At 37.9% G+C, this 25729-nt stretch overlaps 1 long non-coding RNA gene across 18 annotated transcripts; it reads left to right on the forward strand.

Moving 5' to 3' along the window:
- Positions 1-821: 821 nt before the first annotated feature.
- LOC122031697 lies at positions 822-25464 on the forward strand. Of its 18 annotated transcripts, XR_006125826.1 has the most exons (8): positions 822-1131; positions 1207-1241; positions 1426-1826; positions 2802-2876; positions 3024-3065; positions 3146-3710; positions 4411-4593; positions 24459-25464. It is a non-coding gene; the product is annotated as an uncharacterized LOC122031697 (long non-coding RNA). The 18 variants fall into 18 exon arrangements; XR_006125819.1 differs by having other exon boundaries at positions 2802-3710; positions 24459-24595; positions 25148-25464; XR_006125818.1 differs by having other exon boundaries at positions 2802-3710; positions 24459-24595; positions 25173-25464.
- The last annotated feature ends 265 nt before the right edge of the window (positions 25465-25729 follow it).

Consider the following 25729-nt stretch of genomic DNA (forward strand, 5'->3'; position numbering starts at 1 on the left):
GATTGGCTCACTCCAGCGCCCCCGTTAATCCGTTCCTAAGTCAACACGGAGGAGTTAAGTCACGGGTGGCTACTAATCATTAGTGTAGTATCTAAGACATGGGGGAAGGTATATCCGAACGTGTCGAGTTTTGAACCCATAACATAATATGGTAACACCTTATACCTTAACTACCGTACCGCTTGAGGGGACAAAAATTTTAATTTATAATGTTTGACACCTTATAAAATAAAAATTTTTCCCCTAAGGGTAAAAAATTACTTTATAATATGTCTTTTAATCAGGCTGGATGATATCGAGTATGCTTGATCGGTCCGGTCTACGAAAGTTTTTCACCGGTCACCAGAGTAAATCCGGAAGCATTTGCGACAGATGGTCCAGAAACCCAGCAAAAAATCTCTATAAATATATCATAATTGAGAATAAAAAACTATGAATATTTGAGAGACACATGAGCGTTCATAGTCCCAAGACTTTAATTATAAGTCTTATTTAAGAAAAAAAATTTCTATAAATATATCATAATTAAAAATCGAGAACCATGAATATTTAAGAAACACATGAGCTCCCATAGTCCCGAGACTTAAAAAAAAAATCTTTATAATTCAATAAAGTCAAATTGATTTACGCCAAAATTATTTAAAACTTTATTTTTGAATAACATAGGTGGACGTAGTCTGAAAAAATTGTGAATATAAAATATTCATTACATATAAAATAAAAATTGCCCAATTAATTACAGTTTTGGCTTCGAGATCAAAAAAAAAAAACAAAAAACAAAACAAAACAACACAGAAAGCGACCTTTGCCTTTCCTCGGGATCCGAGACGTTCTTCCCGTTGCTCTTTTGCCTTTTCTCGGGCCCGAGACTTTCTTCCCGTTGCTACTTTCACTTTGAATCCATCCTCACTCCTTAATGCCTCCGCGAAGGAGACCAGAACCGGAACCCAACATGTGCGGCTGCGGCAGCTGCAGCGGTGGCAGCCGAGGAGGAAGAAGTGCCGACCACATTTGGGCCTGGATTTCGTCTTCTCGCCTCTCGGTTTCCTAGGCGGTGGTGACTTTGCTGCCCGATCCCTCATTTTCGTGCCGACCGCAAGTTCCCACTTCTCGATCTGTTTTTTCTCCAGTGTAAGCTCAGGGTTGCTTTCTCTAGATTTCGGCTGTATTTGTGTGGCTAATCATAGTGACGGATTGATTTTGCAGAGTGAACAAATCTCCCGCTATAATCTCTCTCGTGGGTAGGTACTCTTTTCAGCAACAATCATTTATGTTGGTTTTCATTGGGTTGAAGTAAATACAAGAGATTAGCTTTAGATGATATATGAATCCTTCTGGGACTTCATCTAGAGACTTCATTTTCCTGGTCGGCAGGATTAATGTAGCATGAAGTTTGTTGTTCTTGATTTTTCTTAATAATTTCAGCTCAGACACCTTGTGTCATCGTACCAGCTGCAAAGAATGTTGGGCGTTATACTTGGCAGATGAAAGGGTTCGTCCCTTTCGCTGCCGCAAACGGCAGTTTGCTGGAAACGCCAAGGAGACGAAGGGGCGTCCTTTCCCCTTCGTCTTCCTCAGCCTTCTTATAAAAGGCGTCCAAGGCAATCAGAGAGGGCAGAGGTTGATGCGAAGGTAATCAGCGAGTAGAGGCGTGAGGTGATCAATGAGCAAAGAGAGAATGGCTAGGGACGGGATTTGGTTTGTGGAAGAGTCCGAGAAGGTTCCGTGTGGTGATCTTCTCGGCGACAGCAGCAGTGACGTCTCCGGCAGTTCATCGGCGACTTCATCGACCGGCGTCTTCGGTTGCGGTTCTTCGGGAGATCAATGTGAGTGTTTATGGTTTCCGCATTATTATTTTAATTACTTCGTTTAAGTTTTCATGCTCTTAAAACTACCAACAAAGAAACCTTAACAACCTTCATGACTCGCTTATTGTTTGAAGTTCTGAATGCTTGTTTACAAATTATGGGTGGGAGTGGGCTATATCAATCTACAAGCTTCCTCACCACATTGATACAAAGATTTTTATTTTTTTTCTCTCTCCCTCATCACACTGATACAAATATTATAATGATATATCTCACATTCTATCTGCAACTAGTTTGACCATTTAACTTGATAATTGTTTCCTTTTGACAATCATCATTGGTTGGACTCTTGCTATCAACTGAGTCTTGAAAGCATCAATACAATCGAAGAGAAAAAGAGAGGTAGGCGCTACCTAACAAGAGACATGGAAGATAACTATGACATAACTATCTCATTTACCAATAGTTTCTCCCTCATTGTCATTTTGTATATCCATGTCAGATGATTCGTTATTAGGTGGAGTCTAGTCTATTGTTGACTTTGTGTCTCTATGTGACAAGATCTTCTACTTCTATGTCACCATTGATTCTGAGATTCCTCTCTCTCTTTTACTTTAATCATAGAACATAAGGTTCATCTCTACTTTAAACTTTATAAGAATTTTGATTCAATTTTGAATATATTGGGTTTGATTTATTGTCTTATTGAGTTATAAATACTTTTAGTTGGTTGGATTTATATGAAATTAGATTTATAAGGAATCACTCAATCAAACCAAATCATCATAGTGAAAAACTATCAGCTAATGTCATTCTAATCAAATGACAATTTTAGTCTACATTAATGGAACAATGAATGCAGGAGCTTTTTCTACTTGGCATGCATGTTATTGGTCACTTTAAATTCTCTTTCACAAGATGATACGTGTTTCTCTTGTTTTTTGCACTTGATTTACTCGTCTCTCCTTAATATCTTATTTTTTGCCTTTATAGGTTGAGGGATTTGTGCAATCCATGCAGAAACAGATCCAATCTGCTGGAAAACATGGGTTTTTCTTCAAAAAATCCGTAGGTCCTCAAGTTCATAAAAAGTTCACATTGGAAGATATGCGTTGTTTTCAAAACGTGAAGCTTGTCTGAGCAACATAAGCTTAGACATAAAAAGAAACATTCTCCTTGGAACTTATTTTGATATGCTAAATTATGGTATGACAGGATCCAATATCTACTTCGCTCGTCAAAATAAGCAGTGACCTGGTGAGCTTTTCTGTGAAGTTATTCCAGATGATCTGAAAGTACATGAGAATTGATTCTTTTGATAAAATAATGCCATTTAGTGTTGAAGAAAGCGTAGACCTTGTTGCAAAAATCTATAAGCATACTCTGAAGTGTTATGAACTTCAAGGTGAACTTTTTGTCCAGATTTCAAAGCAAACTCATAATAATCTTGATAGGTATCTGATCTAATCTCGCCTAAGATAAATACATGTAGAAATAGATAATTGAGTTTTCAGATAATCTTGATAGGGACAAAGGAATCCTCAAAATGTTGAAATGTTCTTGATAATTGAGTTTTCAGCAAATCTCTAGAAAAAGCTTGGGAGCTTATGTATATATGTACCTCTGCCATGCCCCTAAGAAGGATATTGGAGCATTATCGGAATATGTTTATTATGCGGCTCATGGATTGAACAATGAGCCTACCATACAAGCTCTTGCTTTGAATACATTGAACACATTGAAATGTTTTGTAAAGGAAGGACCTAGATTAACCATACCTGCACGCCAGGAGATTGAAGTTCTGTTGACTCGCAAAAAGCTTGCAACAATAGTATTTTTTTCTGATGAAACCTTTGAAGAAATATTTATGACACGGCAACAACTGTTGCTGATGCTGTAGAGGTAATAATTGATTCTTATCTTCTTTTCCATTTGGGGATTTTGCACCATTCATTATTTATATTTCAATCACACTTAACGATGTATGTAATGATTTCTTCTTGTTTCTGTTGTCTTATAAGCATGTTACATCTTTAGTTTGTTAGAAACATCAAGCAATAATTCAATTTAGCATTGGCATCATACACAATTGAAAGTTAGATTATTTCTAAATTTGAATGGGGACTAAATCCATTCTTTCTAACAAGAATACACTATATTAACAGTTTAACTGAGCTGAATGAATAAATAAATGAATGAAGGGCCATTGAATTACTAGCCATTCAGCCGATTGCTTTGTGGAACTGACAAATGCCTGAATTATGGCTAGGGAAGCATGTGTCAAGTTAATTATATGAAGTTCTCTTGGCTTTGGCTAATTGTTGTGATATTTGATTTTCATATGTACTTGAAATATCTATATTATTTATTTTAAGTTAACATGTGTTGTTAAAGTTGAAACATTCTTCTTGTAGGAACTTGCTGCAATTATTAAACTATCAGTGTATTCTAGTTTCAATCTATTTGAGTGTTGAAAAGTTATCATTGGTTTAAATTCGTTCTTCAAAAAGATTTGAGTAATGTGGAAATTTTATTTATTAAATACAAACAATTATGTCCACTACTTTGATCATAACTCCAATCTATCTTGTTATGCATGCAGAGGAAGAGATGATGATGATGATGATGATGATGCTCAATTTACAGTTATATGCTTGGAATTTATCATGTTTAGAAGAGATGATGATACTCAATTTACACCGATCTACAAAGAACTGAACAAGAAATCAATTATTCGGCCCTTCGCTTGGCCTTGATCCCAGCCACATCAAACTCACAAATCCATGTAAGTCGAGGCATCAAGTTCAAGTCCTGCAATATTTATATATAATATGAATATATAATCGATCACTTAGCCACGTCATAGTCAAAGTCTCTTCATGCACGCTAAGCAAAGTTTCTTTTGGCTAAGCAAAATGAAATCTATTCTTTTATTTCTTTCATAACAATTTTCAACACAACATATATATTCTTTCTCCATGGGCATAAAACAATTGTACTTTTGGAGAAACACTTTAGGTATGTTATATTTACCTTGCATATTCAATTATCAATGCAACCTTTCAAGCATTTGATGAGCATCTAAACAGGATGCAAGATCTCCTCTCCACTTTGTGGTATTCATGGCTGCAGCTTGAACTTTATCAAGTTGGTCTGCCTTATCCTTCATAGTATGCCTTTCTTCTCCCCTCATGCTCAAGAATTGCACCGCAAGCTCTCCAGTCCTTTCGATAAGCTCTGCTTCTTCTTCTTACATGTTTGAAGCTGCTCGGGTTTAAGTAACAGATCCCTTGAACCAAAATAACCAACTGGTCTTCATCCTAGGAAATTAGGCTTGAAGACTCGAAATCAAAAACTTTTGCATTGTAATTTTCATGCATGCAAGAGGATGTTGGCAAACTTCATATCTCCATACAAGATTGGAGGTGAAGCCAAAGAGCATCAGCAGAATCACCAGCAGCCTTTAAGTGCACATCCAAAAGGGCTTATCTATGTTCTTGTTGTGGATTTGATCAAGCAAGTTACCTTAAGGACAAACTCATAGACCAACATGGAAACTTCTTCTTTTAAACAACAGTCCAAGAGCTTGACCATGTGCCTATGGTTAACTTGGGAAAGAAAATGCATTTCTTTTCTAAATATTTCTTTTCTTTTTTCATATTTAACTCGATCTGGCTTCGATATGGCAATCAAATTGATTGTCTCCCATATCTCCTTTGTAATCAGTTCCAAATCTGTCTTATCAAGAATTCTGTTATCCTCAAATCTATTTGTCGCACTCTCTAATTCTTCTTTTGTAAGGATCCTGATGGAGTCCTTTTCGATTGCTCGGGCTCCTCTCCCCTAATCTCTAGTGATGCTGCGATGGTCTCCCAATAGGACAAGATTCGGTGGCCTGCGAAGTAAGGAATGTGAGGTTCGCTAGCCCTACCGGCGCAGATTCCGAACTCATGGAGACGTGAGAGAAAGAAGAAAGAATGAAAGTGCTATAAAATTAGGGTTTAGTGGAGAAGAGTCTACTCCAAGTAGGTCTCTTAGGTGACTTGAGAGAGGTTGGGAACGGCTGTTATCTTTGAGAAGTTGTTTGGGGATTTCCTTTTAAGGAAAATCTCCTTTTATCTTATTTTGGATTGTTAAAGGGAAGTTGAGGTCGGACGTTTGATCCCTTCCGGTGTTCGGGGATGTCGGGCGTCCGATTCTGTGTCGGGATGTTTGGGAGTGTCAAGCATCCAAGATTTGTGCCGAGGTGCTCAGGAATGTCAACGTCCAGGGTGCTTGGGAACGCCAAGCATCCAAGATTTGTGTCAGGGTGATCAGGGATGTCGGGCGTCCGAGATTTGTGTCGGGGTGCTCTGGATTGTTGGGCATCCAAGAATGAACTATGGCCGATCAGAAGTGATATCTAGTAAAACTTCCCTCTTGCTCTTCGCAAGATGTTGAGACAATCAAAGGAACTTGAGAGCTGATCTGAGAGCTTTGCCGAAACAAGAAATTCAACTCCATCAACAGATATGTCTATGATCCCAGAAAACTAGACTCACCATAATATGAATATGCATTTCAGAACCTTCAGAAGAAACATGGCGCAGAGAGGACCAGAATACATTTTCTCCATGAACTAACTCTTAATAAGTTTGACCTTCAATCCCGCTCGAGGAAATTTCTGAAGCAGGCAAGAATTTCCACCCCACTGGGGATATTACTGAGCTGGCCTACTTGCTCCGCATCATATCCTAAGTGAGACTTTGTTTTCTCATCTCTTTCAATAATTACATGCTTCCATGTTCACTAAAATATCTATCTTCTCCTTGATGGATAAGTTTTCTTCTATGATAAATCATTGTGGTTCATCCAAAAATAACATTTAACTCTTTCAATGGTGTGAATTATGGTGCTGTGTTTAGATCTTCCAAGTGGTTAATCAGGCACTGCAAGAATTTTCCTTTAGCGGGACGACAACCATAAAAATGTTGGCCCCTTGGATGGTCTTTCGCGAGTGCTTCCCGATACTTCTAGGATTAGTCGATTCGAAAGTTGGATAATTACCAAAAAAAAAATGAATGTGAACCCTACTGTATATTTTTTCTAACATGACAAAATAAACATTATTTTATGATATGATTTTACTGGTTAAATGACATATATTCTATTACTAGTATCCCTTTGAAAAATAAGTCTAATATTTGTAAAACTGGAAGTCAAAATTAAAGTGTTTGTTTTCAAGACAAGACAATACTGATAGACAATTTTTTTTTTTCAATTACATCTTCCACTCTTCTAGTTAGACTTCCTCTGTTGATTGGCATTATGAATCCTGAATTTTATCATACAAATAGATTGTGGTCTTGATTTAATTGGTTTTCATTTAATCTGATTCAAATCATGTTGTTTAATTTGGTTCAATCAATGCAGAAATTAAATGTTGGCGCTCAATAAGAAAACTTAAAAAGGATGTCCAATTTGTTGTTAAATGCTGGAAGTTAGTTTATTTGTCGAATACTGCATTTTCTCTGTTCTATTGTTTGATTATTATCAAAATCTCTTTTGATTAAAAGCAGAAGTTTAACTTATCGAGATGCATAGAATACCATTCCGCTATAAATAATATTTTTCCATTGGGAGCGAGCAAGTGAAATGAGAGAGAACGACTGACGTTGAGTCGTTGACATGTGGTTGCTAACAGTGGGATGGTCGTCGGACGTTGTGAGTGGAGGAAACTAATAGTCAGACTAAGGTTGGTCTCAAACAAAGACCAAAAGCCTGACCTATATCCCCTCCCTATATATATAAAATATATATTGTGGTGGCAGTATTGAGCGAGATGCCGAAATGGCAATTTTTATTTTTTTAATTTTTTTTAATCTTGTCAATGAACTTTTACTTTTTAAGATTTAGGGGTTGAATTATATAGTATTAAGTAAAAAAAAAATTTAATCATTTTTTTTGGGTGTGCAGGGTAAGGTGAGTAGGATATCAAAATTCTCTCGATATATATATAAGTTAATATATTAATATTAATATTTTGATTATTATTATGATTATTTGTTATTGGGGTCTTTAATATACTCTTTCAATTTTCAACTTCAAATTAAAAAATACTAAAAAAAATTCTTTGAAAAAAAACATCTCCATAAACACCGAGTTAAAATTCTATGAAAAAACACTAATAAAGTATCATTTTAACAAATTTTAAATATATTTAATTTTATTCAGCGTCACGTATTCACAGAAAAGTTATCAGGAGACCAGATCCGATATCTGCTACAAACCTCTTAACGGATGATTCGAAGTCCTATGCCTAGAGGATACTAATCTGAGCATTAATAGCGGATGTTTGGAATACTTGAAATTGAGCACATGGGCTTGGTGCATGGTTAGTGTCAAAATTATGCGAAATAAAGTTAGATCATGGATAGACAAATCATGCAACAAGAAAAGATGAATAAATATATAAATAAGTGTCAACAAGTCAATCGAGCTATTTCCTCATCTAAAAAGTATGACTATTACTTCATGGAGATGGAGTAAGAAGAAATCTGATAACTCAAATCAATGAGAAAAGAGAAGAGGAAGCTTAGTCGTGATGTTGCTGGCATCTTCGGAAAAACTCCAAGCTCTAAGGTGGACAGAAATTTCAACGGCTCCTTGGAAATGGCTCTTCCTGACATCGGGAAACCCCCCTTCCGCAAAGAAGAGTCTCCTAGGCCTTTTTATAGCCTTTAGAACTTACCAAAACAGATGTAGGATTCCAAAAATATCTCAGCGGCGCCATTGCTCCACAACTGTGCTAGGAGGCATGACAGGTTGTGCTATGGGCACGGCCAGACCATGTCTAGTTCTGTAGGTGAACACGATCGTGAGGCATGACCTTGGCGTGTTGGGCTTTGGCCAAAATTACTTTGAGATAGAATGGGGCAGGACCATAGTTTGCGGAATCGATTTAGGGTCAAGATCGGATCGATTAGGATCGGATCATAGAATCGTACGATCCTACCAAAAACCCTTAGTTGATATAAATATATAATTAATTTTGTATATATATGCAATCATTTACACTCAACACATCAGATTACTACATGTATAAATTTAAATTAACTTGTAATTGAACTATCATTCTCGCATAGTAATAATATTTATATTTTCATATCATAAAATGAAAAAATATAAAATTTCTATTAACATAATAATAATAATAACATATTCAATATTAAAAATATTTCCTTAGTTTATAAGATAATTCAATTTAAGACCAACAAAGCACCTAACGTATATAACAGAAACTATTTAATCCTTTGATTCAAATACGAACGACGAAAATAATCTTCTAAACATTGGTTGATGCCACATAATACAAAACAATAGACATCCAAAAACTCATCATTTTGGGGAAAAGAAATGATAGAATATTTTTGATAAAAAACTAACTCAAAAATAATTAAACATATATTTAAATAATTTAAAACCCTAATAAGATGAAAAAAAAATAAAACCTTCTGGACATCTGAAAAGGATTTAAATGTTATTTTTTGGGTTTGAAATAGGGTGATTAAGGATAAACTTTGAAATTTATTAAATATCTCTGAACGATCTTTAATTTGATATATTATAGGCCCCGTGGTTCAATCCAAGTAAAAAATTATGACCTCTCAAAGCTTCCATCGATTCTGCTTCGATCCTACCGATTCTATTCCGATCCTATCAATCCTGCTACGATCCTACTGCAAAAATCAATTCTGCATGATTCTAGATCGATTTTGGATTTTCGGATCGTAGGATCGTACGATCCTACGATCCAGATCGCGATTTTACAAACTATGGGCGGGACTAGCCTATGTCAGGTTCTGTTGTCTTCGTTGTCGCTTTTTTTTTTTTTTGTCTAACTTCGTCTAGAGGAATACGCCCGTGTCATGGGACACGGCTAGGGCGTGTTCCTTTAATTCATGTTCCGAGGCTTTAAACTCTGATTTAGTTCTAATTTCGCGTCCTATCAATTAAAAAGCACAAACAGATGATCTCCGAGCGAAAAGAGTGAAAACAACTAAAAAAAATATAAAGGTATGCAAGATATGCTCATGTGATGAAACAAAATGCATGCAAAAACAATACTAAAAATCATGTATAAAATACACACATTAACACCGAGTTGGAGGATTCTAAAAAGGTCGGGTAACACTGAGCTGAGAGAACTCGAGGTGACCGAGTTGAAGGAATCTGGAGAGGTTGGGCGAGCTGAAGGAGTCTGGAGAGGTCTGACAAAATTGAGTTGGAAGGGTCTAGAGATATCGGGTGACACCAAACTAAGGGAGTTTGCAGAGGTTTGGGGAGGTTGGGGGAAACCGAGTTGGAGGAGTCTAGAGAGGTCGAGTGACACCGAGTTGAGGGAGTCTAGAGAGGTCAGGTGACATCTAACTGAGGGAGTTGGGTGGACCGAGTCGGAGGAGTCATGTCTCAGTTAGGGCCTGCTCTGACATGATCCGATCTCTTTGGTTTACACCTCCGCTTGATTTTTGGCTGAGCGTCTTGACCTTTGACCAAAACCCACCACATATGAGCTCTCCGACCCATATTAAGTGTTTTTTCAATTAGCACCAGGTACCACAAGTCTCCGACCCAACTAATACTGGGATGACGGTTCGACCCCACGAAAGTTACCCACCGACATCTAGGATAAATCGGGAAAGTGCACGTGGAGGCCCATCCTGCTCGAGTCCGTTCTCTATTAAGGGAAAAATCCCCTATAATACGTCACAAGCGAGCGTTGGATGTTGCGTATTGCCTGGCTATCACCCCCAGTATTAGTCGGGCTGAAAACTTAAATACCTGGTGCCAACTAAAAATAAAAGTACTTAATAATTTGTTTTTTTTTATATAAATTAACTTACAATTTGAATTAGGAAGAAAAGTTTAAACTAAAGAAGAGTATGAAGAGTGACAGTATCATTTTCTGCTCCCTCGGGCTCCTCCTCTTCAAAAAGAAATCATCGCACTCATGTATGCATCCGTAGCAAAAATAATCACAAGAAGGGGAAAAAAGAGATGGTTCACATGAGACGACGCCCTCAATCCGCCAAGAAGATAACCCTATTGCCCCTGAACCTATTGATGAACCCGTTCCTTTACCGCAACTACGCTCGAAAAAGTATCGCTTCTTTGCTATTGCTGCTCCCTCTTTAGTTCATTCGACTTCACCCTCAACACGTAGTAAGTTTACCTCCCCAACGGTAAATTTGATCATCCTCTCAACTCTTTCTTATCCAAGAAGGTTAAGTTCTTATCTAAACTTTCAGCGAATATAGATACTTCAACTTCCACACTTGTGTCCTGTCCAACAATCCTTATTCTTCCTTCATCTTCCGAGACTTTCGTTGATCCAACCCCAGAACATGTATCTAGTTCCATGATCTCTGGCCTCCCCCCATCTTCAGTTGCTTATAAATCTCATGAATCGGAGATAGTGGTGGATTCTCCCCTAACCGAAGTAACTCCTGAGAGTCTTCCTAGCACCGAGTATTCAGATGACAACACTCCCCCGTATCCCAAAAATTCACAATAGCCAACATCCAACGACTTGTTGATGAAGGACTACTTGCTCCTATGGATCACTTACATCACGCCTTAAGTAAGGTGAGTTATTTTATTCTTTTTGCATTTTTCCCTATGCTCTTCTTCAATTTCTTAACCTCTTTCAAGGGATATTATTCCATTGAGACCTCTTCTTAAACCTTTAGGCTTCTTGTGTTTAAAGAAGTATATGTTGTGCCATCCTAGAACAATAAGTGGAGTATAAGCGAGAGCTGCAACGTATTTAGGGAAGCGAATGGACAGCTCAATAAAGCTGAATATTGAGCCTGTAACCAAGAACTTCAAAATCAAATATGCACACAGAAAGAGTCTAGAGACCAAGCCCACACTCAAATTGCTTATTTGCAGCACAACCACAAGCATCAAGTGTCCAAATTAGACTAAACCATTCAAGCTAAGGAGACTACCATCAAATTTCTCCAGAATGAAATTTAGAAAAGACGCGAGCAAATCAAACTTCTATAGACTGAAGTAAAATTATCTGAGGCTAGAACTACGAAGGTCGAGCAAAGAGCGAGTGTTTGTCAAATTCATATTGCTCAAAGTCTAGGACACCGAACTACTCTTAGGGAATTATCAACGGAGATATCCAAACAGATCATTGAAGGATTTTCTGCTTAAGTCGAGTAAAGAGTGAGTAACTGCCTTGCTTCAAGAAGCTCACACCCATCTTGAGGATTTAAAACAAAATATCCAACAGATTACACAAAAAATGGAGACCACCAAGTGGCGATGATAGATTTTCAGCAACCAGAAGTGATTAGATGGAAGACCCGAGAATAACAACTGATAAAGAAGATGGCGGCCAAACACAAGACTTACTTTCAATTGGAGTTTGAAGGAGCATTAAAACAATTTAAAGTACAAGGATATCCACCTGTAGACCAACTGACCAATTCATGGATGAGAAGAAAACCAATTATAGTTATTGTTAGAGGCTTTTAAGGCCGAATCCGACTAAACTTGATTTTACTGATTGTATTAACACCTAGTCATTGGGTTCCTTAGGTGTTCTTATGTTCTAAGAGTCTTAAACGTATTTTGTTGACTGTCTTCCCCTTAAGGATGTTGTTAAGTATGATGATCCTGTCTGAAAGCTGCGAGATGAAGCGCTGGGTGAGGTGGGCGATGACTCCGGAGAAGACGAATAACGGTAAATGACTCCGATGAAGACGAATAGTGACAGATCTGAGAAAACCAAAGTAGATCTGGAAAAACTCTGGTAAAGCACCTTGACGAATAATTCTGTGGATCGATGCTCCGATGGATGATCTATCCTCCTGCACACTATGAGATCTACCAACAAAGCGTTAGTGACCTAAGACCGGTGTGGGAATCCCTGCGAGGCCTTCCAACGCTCATCAGGGGTAGGAAGCACAGTACCATATTCCTTAGGGATTTCGTATTTCATACGAAAGGAGGCTCAATCGACCTTACGAAAAGTAGAAGAAATTTGAGCATACCAGAAGGCGAAGAATTCTTCAGCCATGATACAAAAATAAGGAAGAAATTACTTATTGGAGCTTTAGAAAAGGAAGATGGTAGGGGAAGACCAGAGGAAGAGATGGAGCACAAAAGATAGAAAATCTAAGGCAGGGAGCAGGGAGGCACCAATAGAAGGCGCGATGAGGAAGACGAAGAAGGTAAGAATATAATGGGGTTATGGTTTTTTCACGAATATCAATAACAAAGATCGCCGTTGGATACGAAGGATCCTCACCAGGACAGCCGTTCATCTCGCGACTTTCAGACAGGATCATCATATTTAACAACATTCTTAAGAGGAAGACAGTCAACAAAATACTTTTAAGACTCTTAGAACATAAGAACACCTAAAGATAAACCCAATGACTAGGTGTTAATACAATTAGTAAAATTAAGTTTAGCCGGATTCGGCCTTAAAAGTCTCTGACAGTAAGTATAATTAGTTTTCTCCTTATCCATGAATTGGTCAGTTGGTCTACAGGTGGATATCCTTGTTCTCTAAATTGTTTTAATGCTCCTTCAAACCCCAATTAAAAGTAAGTCTCGTGTTTGACCGCTATCTTCTTTATCAGTTGTTATTCTTAGGTCTTCCATCTAATCGCTTCTGGTTGCTGGAAATCTATCATCGCCACTTGGTGGCCTCAATTTTTTGTGTAATCTATTGGATATTTTGTTTTAAATCCTCAAGATGGGTGTGAGCTTCTTGAAGCAAGGCAGTTACTCACTCTTTGCTTGACCTAAGCAAAAAATCCTTCAGTGATCTATTTGGATGTCTCCGTTGATAATTCCCTAAGAGTAGTTAGGTGTCCTAGACTTTGAGCAATATGAATTTGACAAACACTCGCTCTTTGCTCGACCTTCGTAGTTCTAGCCTCAGATAATTTTACTTCCATCTATAGAAGTTTGATTTGCTCGCGTCTTTTCTAAATTTCATTCTGGAGAAATTTGATGGTAGTCTCCTTAGCTTGAATGGTTTAGTCTAATTTGGACACTTGATGCTTGTGGTTGTGCTGCAAATAAGCAATTTGAGTGTGGGCTTGGTCTCTAGACTCTTTCTGTGCCCATATTTGATTTTGAAGTTCTTGGTTACAGGCTCGATATTCAGCTTTATTGAGCTGTCCATTCGCTTCCCTAAATACGTTGCAGCTCTCGCTTGTACTCCACTTGTTGTTCTAGGATGACACAACATATACTTCTTTAAACACAAGAAGCCTAAAGGTTCAAGAAGAGGTCTCAATAGAATAATATCCCTTGAAAGAGGTTAAGAAATTGAAGAAGAGCATAGGGAAAAATGCAAAAAGAATAAAATAACTCACCCTACTTAAGGCGTGATGTAAGTGATCCATAGGAGCAAGTAGCCCTTCATCAACAAGTCGTTGGATGTTGCCTATTGTGAATTTTTGGGATACAGAGGAGTGTTGTCATCTAAATACTCAGTGCTAGGAAGACTCTCAGGAGTTAGTTACTTCAGTTAGGGGAGAATCCACCACTATCTCCGATTCATGAGATTTAGAAGCAGCTGAAGATGGGGGAAGGTCAGAGATCATGGAACTAGATACATGTTCTGGGGTTGGATCAACGAAAGTCTCGGAAGATGAAGGAAGAATAAGGATTGTTGGACATGACTCAAGTGTGGAAGTTGAAGTATCTATATTCGCTGAAAGTTTAGATGAGAACTTAACCTTCTTAGATAAGAAAGAGTTGAGAGGATGGTCAGACTTACCGTTGGGGAGGTAAACTTACTGTGTGTTGAGGGTGAAGCCGAATGAACTAAAGAGGGAGCAGCAATAGTAGAGGAGCGATACTATTTCGAGCGTAGTTGCGGTAAGGAGCGGGTTCATCAATAGGTTCAGGAGCAATAGGGTTGAGGGCATCGTCTCATGTGAACCATCTCTTTTTTTTCCCCTCCTTGTGATTATTTTTGCTACGGATGCATACATAGTACGATGATTTTTTTTTGAAGAGGAGCCTGAGGGAGCAGAAAATGATACTGTCAATCTTCATACTCTTCTTTGGTTTAAACTTTTCTTCCCAATTCAAATTGTAAGTTAATTTATAAAAAAAATCAAATTATTAAGTACTTTTATTTTTAGTTGGCACCAGGTATTTAAGTCTTCAGCGCGACTAATACTGGGGGTGATAGCCAGGCAATACGCAACATCTAATGCTCACTCGTACTCTAATGTAGTTGTGACGTATTATAGGGGATTTTTCCCTTAATAGAAAACGAACCCGAGCAGGATGGGCCTCCACGTGCACTTTCCCGATTTATTCTAGGTGCCGGTGGGTAACTTCCGTGGGGCCGAGCCGTCATCCCAGTATTAGTTGGGCCGGAGACTTGGTACCTGGTGCCAATTGAGAAAACACTTAATAATTTATTTTTTTCTTATAAATTAACTTGTAATTTGAATTGGGAAGAAAAGTTTAAATAAAAGAACAATATAAAGATTAATGGTATCCATGGGAGAAATCATCGTAAGAAGAAAAAAAAAAAGAGATGGCTCACATGAGACGACGTCTTCTATTCACCTGGAAGATAACCCTATCACCCTGAACCTATTGATGAACCCACTCCTTTACCACAACTATGCTCGAAATAGTATCGTTCTTCTGCTATCGCTACTCTCTCTTCAGTTCCTTCAGCTTCACCCTCAACACAGTATGTCTACCTTTCCAACGATAAGTTTGATTTTCTTAGCTATTTCTTATCTAAGAAGGTTGAATTCCTATCTAAACTTCTGATGATTATAGATACTTCAACTCACACACTTCTTATTCTTCCTTCATCTTCTAAGATTTTCTTTGATTCACCCCAGAAACTGCACCTAGTTCCCCCATATTCAGCTGCTTCTGAATCTTAAGAATCAAAATAATGGTGGTTTCTCCCTCAGTTGAATTGACTCTGAAAGTATTCCTAGCGCCGAATATTCGGATGATACTCCCCCGTATTCAGGAATTCACAATAGGACATCATTCAACGACTTGTTGATGAATGACTATTTGCTCTTATGGATCATTTACATCATGTCTTAAGAAGGGTGAGTTATTTTATTCTTTTTACATGTTCCCCTAAGTTATTCTTTCAATATCTTAACCTTTTTCTAGGAATATCATTCCATCGAGACCTCTTCATGAACCTTTAGGCTTCTTTTTGCCCGAAGAAGTATACGTTGTGCCATCGAGAACAACAAGTGGAGTACGAACGAGAGTAGCAAAGTATTTTGGGAAGCAAATGGACGGCTCAAGAAGCGTAATATTGAGTCCATAATCAAGAACTTCAAAATCAAATATGGGCCCACGCTTAAATTGTTGATTTGCAGCGCAACGACAAGCATCAAGTGTCCGAATTAGACTAGATCATTCAGGAATGAAATGCAAAATAGACGCGATGAAAGTGAAATTATCTAAAGCTAGAGTTATGAAGGTTGAGCAAAGAGCAAGTGTCTGTCAAGTTCATGTTGCTCAAAGTCTAGGACACTTAACTACTTTTAGGGAATTATCGACGAAGATATCCATGCGGATCACCGAAAGATTTTCTGCTATAACTGTCTTGCTTCCAGAAGCTCACCCATCTTGAGGATTTGAAACAAAATATCCAATAGAATACACAATAAATGGAGGCCACCCAAGTAGCGATGATAAATGTTTAGCAATCAAAAGGGATTAGATGGAAGACCAAAGAAGAACAATTGAAAAAGAAGATAGCGATCAAACACGAGACTCACTTTCTAACTGGGCTTTGAAAGAGTAGTAAAATAGTTTAGAGAACAAGGATATCTCCTTGCAGACCAATTTGATCAATTCTTGGATGTGGAGAAAGTCTTTTGTAGTTACCCTCCTGAGGCTTTTGAGGTTGAATCAGGCTAAACATGATTTTACTGAGTGTATTAACACGTAGTCATTGAATCTATTCTTAGGTGTTCTTATGTTCTAAGAATCCTAAAAGTATTTTGTCGACTGTCTTCCCCTTAAGGATGTTGTTAAATATGAATTTTACAACATAATTTAGCAAGGGTAATAAGAGTAATAGTGACAATATTGCATGACATAGCATAATCATGTATCGTACACTTCTTTGATTCGAATGCCTTGTTTGTGCTTTCTGGAATCAAGGTAGTGTCAACGACTTCCTTATTCAAATAAAACTCGAACGATTTGCTACCTATAGTATCGTCGAGCGATTCAGATTTAATTTGTTCGTGGCGATAGACAAGCAGGTAACTATCTGCATAAACCACTAGAGATGTTGATGTACATGCCAATTGATGTGGTGGATAAGAGAGCCCCCATATGTGACGTGGCTAGGTCAGGTCAAGGCGCTCGGTCAAAAATCAAGCGGAAGTGTAAGTCAAAGAGATCGGATTGGGTCAGAGCATACCCTAGCCGAGATGAGGCTCCTCCGACTCGGTCCACATGACTCACTTAGTTCAGTGCTACCTGACCTTTCTAAACTCGTTGTCACCCAAACCTCTCCAAATTCCCTCAGCTCGGTGTCACCTGACATCTCCAGATTCCTTCAGCTCGCCTCCCCATTCTCCCTTAGCTCGTCACCTGACCTCTCCAGGCTCCTCCAGCTCGATGTTGATGTGTGTATTTCATTCATTCGTGATAAGGAACCTAGGAGAGTCATTTCTAAGGAGCCGTTGGAGTTTCCATCCATCTTAGAGCTTGGAGTTTTTTCGAATACGCTAGCAACTCTGATTCAAGTTGTAGGATGTTCTTCTTTGTCTTTCAATTCTCTAAGAACGGCCTTGGTTGGAACCCTTATTGAAATCACCCTTCACACATAAGGATAGGATTATATTTGAACCCAGAAGGCCTTGACAATTGACCCCCAAAAAAGACTTGAAATGACAGCTTCGCGGCTTGCAAATTCCAATAAAACAAAAGTTTGGAGAATTCTGATTGCAAGGATATATCACCATTAAATTCCAATGATGTGAGATGAAACAGTGGCTGCCTTTCCAAGATGTGGACCAAACTGTGGGATGAAAAACTAATCGTTTGCGGTTTAAACTCTCCTAGAGTGGCTGCTCTACTTTGTGAAAATGGAAGGATTAGGATGACTCATAGAATAAGAAGAAGAATAGGAGTAATACCCTACAGATTACCATGATATTCACCTAGACGAGAACACTGGCTTTGCGAGTCAATGCTCCAACCGATCAGAGAAAACAATTTATAAAAAGAATTATAAATTTTCTACAAATAAATTAATAAAGAATTTCAAGTCAACATAAATATATAATTATATATACTTTTATTATTTTTTATTTACTGATGTTAGATGCAAAAATAACAAAACTAAAATAAAATAAAATAAAGTCAAAGACTGAGTTTACCAATAACTCTTGAGGTGGCCGAGGGTTTTGTGACCAAGGAATCCTTGATCATCTCAATATATTCTTGTCTAAGTCTCTTATATGAATTAGAAAAGATGAACAAATTTTACCAATACATGGAAAAAGAGTCCTATCAGTGTAGAGAGAAATTGAAAAAGGATCTCCAACATCTGTTTGAAATCAAACAGTGTGTTCACCTTTTCTAGTTTATGAGAGAACTTTTTTACCTTCAATTCATAAGTCATTTTAATCTATACATTTATACATTTATTTATTTCAGTATGCATAACTATAGATATTATACTTCTTTTACTTATTCTTTTTGATATTGTCCTCTAATTCACCTAAAAAAGTAAATCAAAATGTGAAAAAATCAGATTAATTCTGATAAATAAATAATTTGATTGTTGAATCTGAACCAACAACATACTTGAAATTTAATTTAGACCTGTCCTGAGCCAAAGACAGGGTCAAACATTGATGCTTGCCTAATATTATCCTGTTCTGGGTTAAGCTAGGAGTAGGAGTTGAGCTCAAGTTCAATAAGAAAGTCGGAAGAAACAGAGCTTTTTCCAAGATTCAAAGGTGGAAATCAATATCAAAGCCATCTTTGGCATTCTCAGGGCCTTTTCCAAGTCCTGTGTATGGAGAAATGATCAAAATTAAATCACCTAATGCTAAACAAATGTTGATGAAATGTTCATAATGAAAAGAAAAGAAATGTTCATAATGAAAAGAAAAGAAAAATGGAGAACCTTACCGGTAGGCAAGAGGCGTGAGTTGAAAAAGGATGGAGGCGGCAGCTTTAGGGCATGTATCTAGCTATATATATATAGGGATGATATACTGAAATATACCAATTTTTTTTCGTTTATAGTATATCATATTGAAATATTTGGCATACACAAAAAATCATACCGATACCATACCGAATTTTTAGTATACTGAAATTTGGTATACCGAATTTTCAATATAATTAAATTTCATATCGTTTAGTGTAAAATTTTGGTATCTTATTATATCATTTATTTTTTACAGTATGGATAGATATTATACTTCTTTTACTATTATTTTTGATATTGCCCTCTAATTCACCTAAAACAGTAAATATAACTGTGAAAAAATCAGATTAAATCTGATAAATAAATAATTTGATTGTTGAATTGGAACCAACAACATACTTGAAATTTAAACCTACCTAAGCCAAAGGCAGGGTCAAGCATTGATGCATGCCTAATATTATCCTATTATACGTTAAGCTAGGAAAGGAGTTGAGCTCGAGTTCAACAAGAAAGTTGGAAGAGACAGAGCTTTCTCTAAGTTTCAACAGTGGAAATCAATATCAAAGCCATCTTTGGCACTCTCAATGGTTTTTTCCAAATTTTGTGTCCAGAGAAATGATCATAATTAAATCACCTAATACCCTAAATAAATGCTGATGAAATGTTCATAATGAAAATAAAAGAAAAATGGAGAACCTTACCGGTAGGCATGAGGCGTGAGTTGAAAAAGGATGGAGCCGGCAACTTGAGGGCATGCATCTCGCTATATATATATGATACGGGTTATGATGAGTAAGTCTAGAAGATAATGTATATATTAAAATCAGGATGAGGTGGCAATCAAGAGGGGATACGAGGATATTCTCTATTTGACTCTGTCGAGCATCTCATAGCAGAAATATTAAGATCGTGCCCAGACGTCTCCTGAATAGGACGATTAGATAAGATTGCTTGACCGGGGAGGGCCCGGACGAGTTTCTAGATACTTAGCCTTATATGAGACTGTTGATATCTGTTCGATCGAATAAAGGCCAAACGAATGTAAGGTTCTGTGTACACGCTCGACCGGGCAGATCATGAGCTAACTAGGTGTTGAGTTTTGAGTTTAATTCAAACTATTTCTTTGCTTATTGTAATGCATAGATGTATGCATTTAGTCCCACATTGCTAAGCAAAGAAAGGTTGGAAGGCCTTATATATGGAGTCCTTCAATCCTTCCTTAGCAATGTTAAGGGGATCTACACGCATGCGCAGGCCGAGCCCAAATCAGGTGGTTTTGGGGGGTTCGAGCCGGAAATCCATAAACCGGGCGCGACACACGCGATCATCGCGCGCAGGGTGGGGGGGTGCAAATCCCCAGCTCGTGGGCCTCACGCTTGCAGGCGGACTGGTTTGTTTTTGCCAGTCTCTGGCATCCGACGTCAGGAAGCGGAAGCGACACACGCTTTGCTTCGTGCACTGCTTCAGAGTGTATAAATACACTCCTGGTTCATAACACACTAGAGCAATCTGCTTTCTCTCCTTCCCTCTTTCTGTGCTCTTCCTTTACTGAGAGTTTGTCCTGAGGCTGGCCTTATAGCGATCTGAGGTTGAGTCCGAGTGCGGCGTTCGTCTTGGAGTGCACCTACGAACGACGCGAGTGATTGTCGGATCTTGGGAGAATTTTGCCGGAGAGCCTCTGCACTGTCACGCCGATGCTTCAACCGGAGATACATTTTCTCGGCCTCTCTTTTATTTACCTGTTTATTGCATGCTTGTTATTTTGGTGCGATTTACTACTCTTTAGTGCTCTCTTTTAAACAACACTAGGGCCACTCAGCCTTATGAGTAATTATTAACATCTGCTCGGCCGAAGGAACGGGAGGCTCTGTGTACACGCTCGACCGGACAGAGCCCGAGCAAACTAGGGGCACTCAGCCTTATGAGTAGTTAGTAACATCGGGTTGGCAGAATGAACGCCGAGCGAACAGAAGGCTCTGGGTACATGCTCGATCGGGCAGAGCCCGAGCGAACTAGGGGCATTCAGCCTTATGAGTAATTAACATTTGCTCGTCCGAAGGAAGGCCGAGCGAACGGGGGGCTCTATGTACACGCTTGATTGGACATAGCCCGAGCAAACTAGGGGCACTCAGCCTTATGACTAGTTAGTAACATTGTGTCGGCTGAATGAAGGCCGAGCGAACGGATGGCTCTGGGTATATGCTCGACCGGGCAAAGCCCGAGCGAACTAGGGGACTTAGCCTTATGAGTAATTATTAACATCTGCTCGGCCGAACGAAGGCCGAGCGAATGGGAGGCTTTGTGTACACGCTCGACCTCGAGCAAACTAGGGGCACTTAGCCTTATGAGTAGTTAGTAACATCTGGTCGGCCGAATGAAGGCCGAGCGAATGGAAAGCTCTGTGTACATGCTCGACCGGGCATAGCTCGAGCAAACTAATGGCGCTCAGCGTTATGTAGTTAGTAACATATAATCGGCCGGACGGAGGCTAAACAAATGGAAGGCTCGGTATATACGATTAATTGGGCAAAAGCTCGGACGAGTCTAAAGACACTTAGTCTTGCATGAAGCTCTTAATAGATGATCGGTCAGACGAAGATCGAAAGGATATAAGTTTCTCTGTATCGCTCGACCGAGTTAGGCCTGGGCGAATTAGGAATTACTTAGCCTTACATACAGAGTCATCAACATATGATTGGCCGAATGAAGGCCTAGCGAATAGAAGGTATTCTCCAAATTGATCGGCTTATTGACCGACCGAAATATGTTGAAGAAAACGTATTCTCCAAATACGATCGTTTTATTGACCAATCGAAATATATTCCACAAAAGGTATTCTTCATATATGGCTAACTTAGTGATCGATCGACCGAAATATGTTGCAGAAAAGGTATTCTCCAAATACGATCGGCTTATTGATCGACCAAAATATGTTGCTGAAAAGGTATTCTTCAAATACAATCGGCTTATTGAGCGACTGAAATATATGCCACAAAAGGTATTCTTCATATACGGCCAGCTTAGTGATTGATTGACCGAAATATGTTGCAGAAAAGGTATTCTCCAAATACGATCGGCTTATTGACCGACCGAAATATGTTGCTGAAAAGGTATTCTTTAAATACGATTGGCTTATTGACCAACTGAAATATATGCCACAAAAGGTATTCTTCATATACGGCCAGCTCAGTGATTGACCGAGATATGTTCTGCAAAAGATATTCTTCATGTATGATCGTCTCAATGACCGACCAAATACATTCAGCCAAAGGTAGTCTTCATAGGTCCGGTCGGTTTAATAATTGATCTAATACACTAGCAAACAAGTAGTCGACAATATTATAACAGCCTGACAAACTTGTCGGGGAATATGCTCCAGAAACTTCTTCAATCAAGTGGTTATAACCACATTCTCCTGAAAGCCTCTCGTAAGAGGTCTGATTCATAAACGACAAAAGAAGGGTACATCTAGGGTAGAAAAAAAATTCCTCGGATGAATATTATAGGAGCTTTAGGTTGTACTTTCCTCATTTTTTTGGGCCCACTTCACAATCGTGGAGGTTATGTGAGGTGGTATAAAAAGGGGATCCTCTCCGCTGGCAAGGTATGCAACACAAGCATCTGCATCTGAATTCCACCTTTCTACACGGTTCTTCTTCTTCATCGTGGGATCAGGACTAACTTGAGTGTCGGAGGGTCTTGCCAGGGATCCCCACCCCAGTCTTGGTCGCTAACATTCTGTTGGATCGTCGGATTGTGTGCAGGATCTGAAGAGAAGTCCCTTCCGCCCGATGAACACAAACCTCACTCCAATCTCTAGTGCACCGTCTCCTAGCTTTCAAACAGGATATATATATATATATATATATATATATATATATATATATATATATATATATAGGGTTTGTATACTGAAATATCGAATTTTTTCGTATACCGTATACTGTACCGAAATATTTAGTATATAGAAAAATCATACTGATATCATACCGAATTTTTAGTATACTGAAAATATAGTATACTGAATTTTCAATATGATTAAATTTCATACAGTTTAATATAAAATTTTGATATCTCATTAGACATTTATATATTATTTTTTACAGTATGGATAACTATAGATATTATACTTCTTTTTTACTATTATTTTTGATATTGACCTCTAATTCACCTAAAACAGTAAATAAAACTGTGAAAAAATCAGATTAATTCTGATAAATAAATAATTTGATTGTTGAATTTGAACTAGCAACATACTTGAAATTTAGACCTGTCCTGAGCCAAAGGCAAGTTCAAGCATTCATGCCTATCTAATGTTATCCTGTTCTGGGTTAAGCTAGGAGTAGGAGTAGGAGTAGGAGTTGAGCTCGAGTTCAACAAGAAAGTAGGAAGAAACAGGGTCGTCTCTAAGATTCAAAGGTGGAAATCAATATCAAAGACATCTTTGACACTCTCAGTGCCTTTTCCAAGTCTTGTGTTCGGAGAAATGATCATAATTAAATCACCTAATACCCTAAACAAATGCTGATGAAATGTTCATAATGAAAAGAAAAGAAAATTGGAGAACCTTATATATATATACCAAATTTTTTTCGTATACTGTATATCGTACCGAAATATTTGGTATACACAAAAACCATTGTCGTACTGAAATTTCAATATACTAAAAGTTCGGTATACCTAAAATTTGATATATCAAAAATTTCATATACTGAGTTTTCAGTATGATTAAATTTCTTCCCGTTTAATATAAAATTTTGATATAAATGTTATATCAATATCAATACCGAAAATTTTGATATGACATAATATCATATTGAAATTTTTGGTATACCATTAAATCGTTGTGGTTTGGTATATTTTGGTATGGTGTGCGGTATACTAAAATTATATATATATATATATATATATATATAGCGGGATGGTATAGGCAGGGTTCTTGTGGACTGGGCTTTATTGAAGACCCAACTATAAGAGAGGAGACTTTCGAGTCGCCCGATCTCCTCCTTTTAGATCGAGGGACGCCGACGATGGATCGATCGCACTTAGATGTGGGATGGGTGGAGGAAGAAGGATAATGGAGTGGGCAGGGCGGGCAGAGCACTTAGGCAGGAACCCGCAGATGCTGGCGATCTCGGCCGTGGAGGCCTTCACAAAGATTGTCACTTGCTTCCTCAACTCCACCTTCGTACACAACCCTTATACACTCATCCGCCTCATCAAGTGTATGGAATTTAACCATACCTAAAATTTAGTATACCAAATTTTTGGTATACTATTAAATCAGTATGCTTTAAATCAGTATATATCCATCATTGGTTGATTTTGAACCCAAATTTGATCACTGTCAAATCAGGCAGAAAGTAACAGGTGGAATGTACGTTTCTTCACTCAGTGAAATACACACTATATATAGTTAATTTTATATGTGATTCTTCATTTCCCGACTTTTTTCTCAGAGGATCATCTAATGTAGTTCTACGGCAGCGTGGCAACATCCTCTGTTGGTCCTCAGCAATGTGTGGCATCTGACGTTCATTTGTGCCATTCGACCTCTTCATCCTCCTCCTAGTGGCGACGAATCACCTCATGGTAGGTACGCACTCTTCTTGTCTACTTCCTTTACATGCTTCCTATTTAGGCAAATCTTTCGATTCGTGGTGCGATTCTGTTGCTTCCCTAGAGCATCGGCCCCTACTGTCACCACTAACTGATTGTTTCACAATATGTAGATCTACTCCTAATGGATTTGATTCGCTATATGCTGATGCTATACTCGTTCGTTTGTGCTATACTTGTATCTATTTAAAGTTCACATTCTTTTCCGTTCTCATATTAAGAACCGTTTGCCTATTCTGTTGCTATTTTTTTCGGAGTTTTGATGAATATCAATCATAATTTGAAGGGGCATCGAATAATTCTAGCGTTGGGGGTGATAATTGGAGTTGAACTTGAGATGGATTAAATGGTATTTTGTTTGATTTAATTGGACAATAGCATATAACTGTCAATATATTCTGTAACTAAGCTATAGGGTATAGCTGAATGCATATATTGTATTTGATATCAGTACAGCAAAGGGAAACTATTCTAGTTTCCTTTTGTTTTCCTTAACAATATTATCTGAACAAGAGACATAATATTCCAGTTATCTCCTTTCTTAACTCCCTCAGCCTGAAGATGCTGCAAGTACCTAAAAGTTTGCTCAAATAAAGAGACAAATTGTGAAGGGTTGCAGGGGAAAAGGAATACAAAGATTAGATTCTAGAACTATTTTTGTTGTGTTTAAAGCTTGTTGTGTTGAAAGGTGTGACTTGTATCAAGTGTCTTTAATTTTTATTTTGCAGTAATTTTGATCTATTAGAAAATTATCCAAAGAATCACGATGTTATGATGTGTAGTATATTGATTATGTGTGACTCTTTATTGTGCTTCTTATATGCTAGCAATGTTTGATCTGAACAATATAATGCATTGAATATGCTTTTTGATAAATCTTAATGTTTGATGTTCTGTCAGATGTCATCAAATGCTCGAGGGGTTGCATTGATAATTGAATGTGCAAGGTAAAGATATCGTACCTTAACATCCTGTTTGGAAACAACTTAAGTGAAGGAATTGAATTGAATTCCATTAGGAATTGAATTCTGACAAGAATTGAATTCAATTCCTATGTTTGGAATCGATTAGTGAATAATAGAATTAAATTGAATTCCTTAATTTGGAATCT

Source organism: Zingiber officinale, chromosome 11A, assembly GCF_018446385.1.
Source record: "Zingiber officinale cultivar Zhangliang chromosome 11A, Zo_v1.1, whole genome shotgun sequence".
NCBI classification, from domain to species: domain Eukaryota; kingdom Viridiplantae; phylum Streptophyta; class Magnoliopsida; order Zingiberales; family Zingiberaceae; genus Zingiber; species Zingiber officinale.